The sequence below is a fragment of the Cebidichthys violaceus genome, unplaced genomic scaffold, assembly GCF_023349555.1.
Source record: "Cebidichthys violaceus isolate CVI_PGR_0920_01 unplaced genomic scaffold, fCebVio1.0.p SCAF_5, whole genome shotgun sequence".
NCBI lineage: Eukaryota > Metazoa > Chordata > Actinopteri > Perciformes > Stichaeidae > Cebidichthys > Cebidichthys violaceus.
The window spans coordinates 18,350,727-18,358,032 of NW_027176705.1; positions in this window are offsets into that span (position 1 = coordinate 18,350,727).

Genomic DNA, 7,306 nt, shown 5'->3' on the forward strand with positions numbered 1-7,306 from the left:
CATTATGATGTAGCATTTCAAAATTAAAGCCCTTGAAAATCGCATGCATGAGACATGTTGTCTAACTTCAGATTAGATTTCAGAGGAAATGATGCATAGTTACAACATTTTTTCACCTCAGGTTAATAGCAGAACACCTAAAGATGTCAATCAGAGAGAACCAGTACATCATAATGTAGCATTTCAAAATTAAAGCCCTTCAAAATCGCATGCATAGGACATTTTGAACAAACTTAAGATTAGATGTTATAGGAAATGGTGCATACATACACAATTATTTCACCTCAGGTTTTTACCAGACCACCTAAAGATGTCAATCAGAGAGAATCAGTACATTATGATTTAGCATTTCAAAATTAAAGCCCTTCAAAATCGCATGCATGAGACATGTTGTCTAACTTCAGATTAGATTTCAGAAGAAATGGTGCATATTTACAACAGTTTTTTGCATCAGGTTAATAGCAGACCACCTTAAGATGTCAATCAGAGAGAACCAGTACATTATAATGTAGCATTTCAAAATTAAAGCTCTTCAAAATCGCATGCATGAGACATGTTGTCTAACTTCAGATTAGATGTTAGAGGAAATGGTGCATACTTAGACAATTATTTCACCTCAGGTTAATAGCAGACCACCTAAAGATGTCAATCAGAGAGAACCAGTACATTATGATGTAGCATTTCAAAATTAAAGCCCTTGAAAATCGCATGCATGAGACATGTTGTCTAACTTCAGATTAGATTTCAGAGGAAATGATGCATAGGTACAACATTTTTTCACCTCAGGTTAATAGCAGACCACCTAAAGATGTCAATCAGAGAGAACCAGTACATTATGATGTAGCATTTCAAAATTAAAGCCCTTCAAAATCGCATGCATGAGACATGTTGTCTAACTTCAGATTAGATTTTAGAGGAAATGGTGCATACTTACACAATTATTTCACCTCAGGTTAATAGCAGACCACCTAAAGATGTCAGAGAGAACCAGTACATTATGATGTAGCATTTCAAAATTAAAGCCCTTCAAAATCGCATGCATGAGACATGTTGTCTAACTTCAGATTAGATGTCAGAGGAAATGGTGCATACTTACACAATTATTTCACCTCAGGTTAATAGCAGACCACCTAAAGATGTCAATCAGAGAGAACCAGTACATTATGATGTAGCATTTCAAAATTAAAGCCCTTGAAAATCGCATGCATGAGACATGTTGTCTAACTTCAGATTAGATTTCAGAGGAAATGATACATAGTTACAACATTTTTTCACCTCAGGTTAATAGCAGACCACCTAAAGATGTCAATCAGAGAGAACCAGTACATTATGATGTAGCATTTCAAAATTAAAGCCCTTCAAAATCGCATGCATGAGACATGTTGTCTAACTTCAGATTAGATTTCAGAAGAAATGGTGCATAGTTACAACAGTTTTTTGCGTCAGGTTAATAGCAGACCACCTTAAGATGTCAATCAGAGAGAACCAGTACATTATGATGTAGCATTTCAAAATTAAAGCCCTTGAAAATCGCATGCATGAGACATGTTGTCTAACTTCAGATTAGATTTCAGAGGAAATGATGCATAGTTACAACATTTTTTCACCTCAGGTTAATAGCAGACCACCTAAAGATGTCAATCAGAGAGAACCAGTACATTATGATGTAGCATTTCAAAATTAAAGCCCTTCAAAATCGCATGCATGAGACATGTTGTCTAACTTCAGATGAGATTTCAGAGGAAATGGTGCACAGTTACATTTTTTCGCCTCACGTTAATAGCAGACCACCTAAAAATGTCAATCAGAAAGAACCAGTACATTATAATCTAGCATTTCAAAATTAAAGCTCTTCAAAATCGCATGCATGAGACATTTTGTCTAACTTCAGATTAGATGTTATAGGAAATGGTGCATACTTACATTTTCTTCAACTCAGGTTAATAGCAGACCACCAAAAGATGTCAATCAGAAAGAACCAGTACATTGTAATGTAGCATTTCAAAATTAAAGCTCTTCAAAATCGCATGCATGAGACATGTTGACTAACTTCAGATTAGATTTCAGAGGATCTGGTGCATAGTTACAACATTTTTTTGCCTCAGGTTAATAGCAGACTACCTAAAGATGTCAAGCAGAGAGAACCAGTACATCATAATGTAGCATTTCAAAATTAAAGCCCTTCAAAATCGCATGCATAAGACATTTTGACCAAACTTGAGATTAGATGTTATAGGAAATGGTGCATACTTACAACATTTTTTTCACGTCACGTTAATAGCAGACCACCTAAATATGTCAATCAGAGAGAACCAGTACATTATAATGTAGCATTTCAAAATTAAAGCCCATCAAAATCGCATGCATGAGACATGTTGTCTAACTTCAGATTAGATTTCAGAAGAAATGGTGCATAGTTACAACAGTTTTTTGCCTCATGTTAATAGCAGACCACCTTAAGATGTCAATCAGAGAGAACCAGTACATTATAATGTAGCATTTCAAAATTAAAGCTCTTCAAAATCGAATGCATGAGACATGTTGTCTAACTTCAGATTAGATGTTAGAGGAAATGGTGCATACTTACACAATTTTTTCACCTCAGGTTAATAGCAGACCACCTAAAGATGTCAATCAGAGAGAACCAGTACATTATGATGTAGCATTTCAAAATTAAAGCCCTTCAAAATCGCATGCATGAGACATGTTGTCTAACTTCAGATTAGATTTTAGAGGAAATGGTGCATACTTACACAATTATTTCACCTCAGGTTAATAGCAGACCACCTAAAGATGTCAGAGAGAACCAGTACATTATGATGTAGCATTTCAAAATTAAAGCCCTTCAAAATCGCATGCATGAGACATGTTGTCTAACTTCAGATTAGATGTTAGAGGAAATGGTGCATACTTACACAATTATTTCACCTCAGGTTAATAGCAGACCACCTAAAGATGTCAATCAGAGAGAACCAGTACATTATGATGTAGCATTTCAAAATTAAAGCCCTTGAAAATCGCATGCATGAGACATGTTGTCTAACTTCAGATTAGATTTCAGAGGAAATGATGCATAGTTACAACATTTTTTCACCTCAGGTTAATAGCAGACCACCTAAAGATGTCAATCAGAGAGAACCAGTACATTATGATGTAGCATTTCAAAATTAAAGCCCTTGAAAATCGCATGCATGAGACATGTTGTCTAACTTCAGATTAGATTTCAGAAGAAATGGTGCATAGTTACAACAGTTTTTTGCATCAGGTTAATAGCAGACCACCTTAAGATGTCAATCAGAGAGAACCAGTACATTATAATGTAGCATTTCAAAATTAAAGCTCTTCAAAATCGCATGCATGAGACATGTTGTCTAACTTCAGATTAGATGTTAGAGGAAATGGTGCATACTTAGACAATTATTTCACCTCAGGTTAATAGCAGACCACCTAAAGATGTCAATCAGAGAGAACCAGTACATTATGATGTAGCATTTCAAAATTAAAGCCCTTGAAAATCGCATGCATGAGACATGTTGTCTAACTTCAGATTAGATTTCAGAGGAAATGATGCATAGTTACAAAAATTTTTCACCTCAGGTTAATAGCAGACCACCTAAAGATGTCAATCAGAGAGAACCAGTACATTATGATGTAGCATTTCAAAATTAAAGCCCTTCAAAATCGCATGCATGAGACATGTTGTCTAACTTCAGATTAGATTTTAGAGGAAATGGTGCATACTTACACAATTATTTCACCTCAGGTTAATAGCAGACCACCTAAAGATGTCAGAGAGAACCAGTACATTATGATGTAGCATTTCAAAATTAAAGCCCTTCAAAATCGCATGCATGAGACATGTTGTCTAACTTCAGATTAGATGTTAGAGGAAATGGTGCATACTTACACAATTATTTCACCTCAGGTTAATAGCAGACCACCTAAAGATGTCAATCAGAGAGAACCAGTACATTATGATGTAGCATTTCAAAATTAAAGCCCTTGAAAATCGCATGCATGAGACATGTTGTCTAACTTCAGATTAGATTTCAGAGGAAATGATGCATAGTTACAACATTTTTTCACCTCAGGTTAATAGCAGACCACCTAAAGATGTCAATCAGAGAGAACCAGTACATTTGGTTGTAGCATTTCAAAATTAAAGCCCTTGAAAATCGCATGCATGAGACATGTTGTCTAACTTCAGATTAGATTTCAGAAGAAATGGTGCATAGTTACAACAGTTTTTTGCGTCAGGTTAATAGGAGACCACCTTAAGATGTCAATCAGAGAGAACCAGTACATTATAATGTAGCATTTCAAAATTAAAGCTCTTCAAAATCGCATGCATGAGACATGTTGTCTAACTTCAGATTAGATGTTAGAGGAAATGGTGCATACTTAGACAATTATTTCACCTCAGGTTAATAGCAGACCACCTAAAGATGTCAATCAGAGAGAACCAGTACATTATGATGTAGCATTTCAAAATTAAAGCCCTTGAAAATCGCATGCATGAGACATGTTGTCTAGCTTCAGATTAGATTTCAGAGGAAATGATGCATAGTTACAAAATTTTTTCACCTCAGGTTAATAGCAGACCACCTAAAGATGTCAATCAGAGAGAACCAGTACATTATGATGTAGCATTTCAAAATTAAAGCCCTTGAAAATCGCATGCATGAGACATGTTGTCTAACTTCAGATTAGATTTCAGAGGAAATGATGAATAGTTACAAAATTTTTTCACCTCAGGTTAATAGCAGACCACCTAAAGATGTCAATCAGAGAGAACCAGTACATTATGATGTAGCATTTCAAAATTAAAGCCCTTCAAAATCGCATGCATGAGACATGTTGTCTAACTTCAGATTAGATTTTAGAGGAAATGGTGCATACTTACACAATTATTTCACCTCAGGTTAATAGCAGACCACCTAAAGATGTCAGAGAGAACCAGTACATTATGATGTAGCATTTCAAAATTAAAGCCCTTCAAAATCGCATGCATGAGACATGTTGTCTAACTTCAGATTAGATGTTAGAGGAAATGGTGCATACTTACACAATTATTTCACCTCAGGTTAATAGCAGACCACCTAAAGATGTCAATCAGAGAGAACCAGTACATTATGATGTAGCATTTCAAAATTAAAGCCCTTGAAAATCGCATGCATGAGACATGTTGTCTAACTTCAGATTAGATTTCAGAGGAAATGATGCATAGTTACAACATTTTTTCACCTCAGGTTAATAGCAGACCACCTAAAGATGTCAATCAGAGAGAACCAGTACATTTGGTTGTAGCATTTCAAAATTAAAGCCCTTGAAAATCGCATGCATGAGACATGTTGTCTAACTTCAGATTAGATTTCAGAAGAAATGGTGCATAGTTACAACAGTTTTTTGCGTCAGGTTAATAGCAGACCACCTTAAGATGTCAATCAGAGAGAACCAGTACATTATAATGTAGCATTTCAAAATTAAAGCTCTTCAAAATCGCATGCATGAGACATGTTGTCTAACTTCAGATTAGATGTTAGAGGAAATGGTGCATACTTAGACAATTATTTCACCTCAGGTTAATAGCAGACCACCTAAAGATGTCAATCAGAGAGAACCAGTACATTATGATGTAGCATTTCAAAATTAAAGCCCTTGAAAATCGCATGCATGAGACATGTTGTCTAACTTCAGATTAGATTTCAGAGGAAATGATGCATAGTTACAACATTTTTTCACCTCAGGTTAATAGCAGACCACCTAAAGATGTCAATCAGAGAGAACCAGTACATTATGATGTAGCATTTCAAAATTAAAGCCCTTCAAAATCGCATGCATGAGACATGTTGTCTAACTTCAGATTAGATTTCAGAAGAAATGGAGCATAGTTACAACAGTTTTTTGCCTCATGTTAATAGCAGACCACCTTAAGATGTCAATCAGAGAGAACCAGTACATTATAATGTAGCATTTCAAAATTAAAGCTCTTCAAAATCGAATGCATGAGACATGTTGTCTAACTTCAGATTAGATGTTAGAGGAAATGGTGCATACTTACACAATTTTTTCACCTCAGGTTAATAGCAGACCACCTAAAGATGTCAATCAGAGAGAACCAGTACATTATGATGTAGCATTTCAAAATTAAAGCCCTTCAAAATTGCATGCATGAGACATGTTGTCTAACTTCAGATTAGATTTTAGAGGAAATGGTGCATACTTACACAATTGTTTCACCTCAGGTTAATAGCAGACCACCTAAAGATGTCAGAGAGAACCAGTACATTATGATGTAGCATTTCAAAATTAAAGCCCTTCAAAATCGCATGCATGAGACATGTTGTCTAACTTCAGATTAGATGTTAGAGGAAATGGTGCATACTTACACAATTATTTCACCTCAGGTTAATAGCAGACCACCTAAAGATGTCAATCAGAGAGAACCAGTACATTATGATGTAGCATTTCAAAATTAAAGCCCTTGAAAATCGCATGCATGAGACATGTTGTCTAACTTCAGATTAGATTTCAGAGGAAATGATGCATAGTTACAAAATTTTTTCACCTCAGGTTAATAGCAGACCACCTAAAGATGTCAATCAGAGAGAACCAGTACATTATGATGTAGCATTTCAAAATTAAAGCCCTTCAAAATCGCATGCATGAGACATGTTGTCTAACTTCAGATTAGATTTTAGAGGAAATGGTGCATACTTACACAATTATTTCACCTCAGGTTAATAGCAGACCACCTAAAGATGTCAGAGAGAACCAGTACATTATGATGTAGCATTTCAAAATTAAAGCCCTTCAAAATCGCATGCATGAGACATGTTGTCTAACTTCAGATTAGATGTTAGAGGAAATGGTGCATACTTACACAATTATTTCACCTCAGGTTAATAGCAGACCACCTAAAGATGTCAATCAGAGAGAACCAGTACATTATGATGTAGCATTTCAAAATTAAAGCCCTTGAAAATCGCATGCATGAGACATGTTGTCTAACTTCAGATTAGATTTCAGAGGAAATGATGCATAGTTACAACATTTTTTCACCTCAGGTTAATAGCAGACCACCTAAAGATGTCAATCAGAGAGAACCAGTACATTTGGTTGTAGCATTTCAAAATTAAAGCCCTTGAAAATCGCATGCATGAGACATGTTGTCTAACTTCAGATTAGATTTCAGAAGAAATGGTGCATAGTTACAACAGTTTTTTGCGTCAGGTTAATAGGAGACCACCTTAAGATGTCAATCAGAGAGAACCAGTACATTATAATGTAGCATTTCAAAATTAAA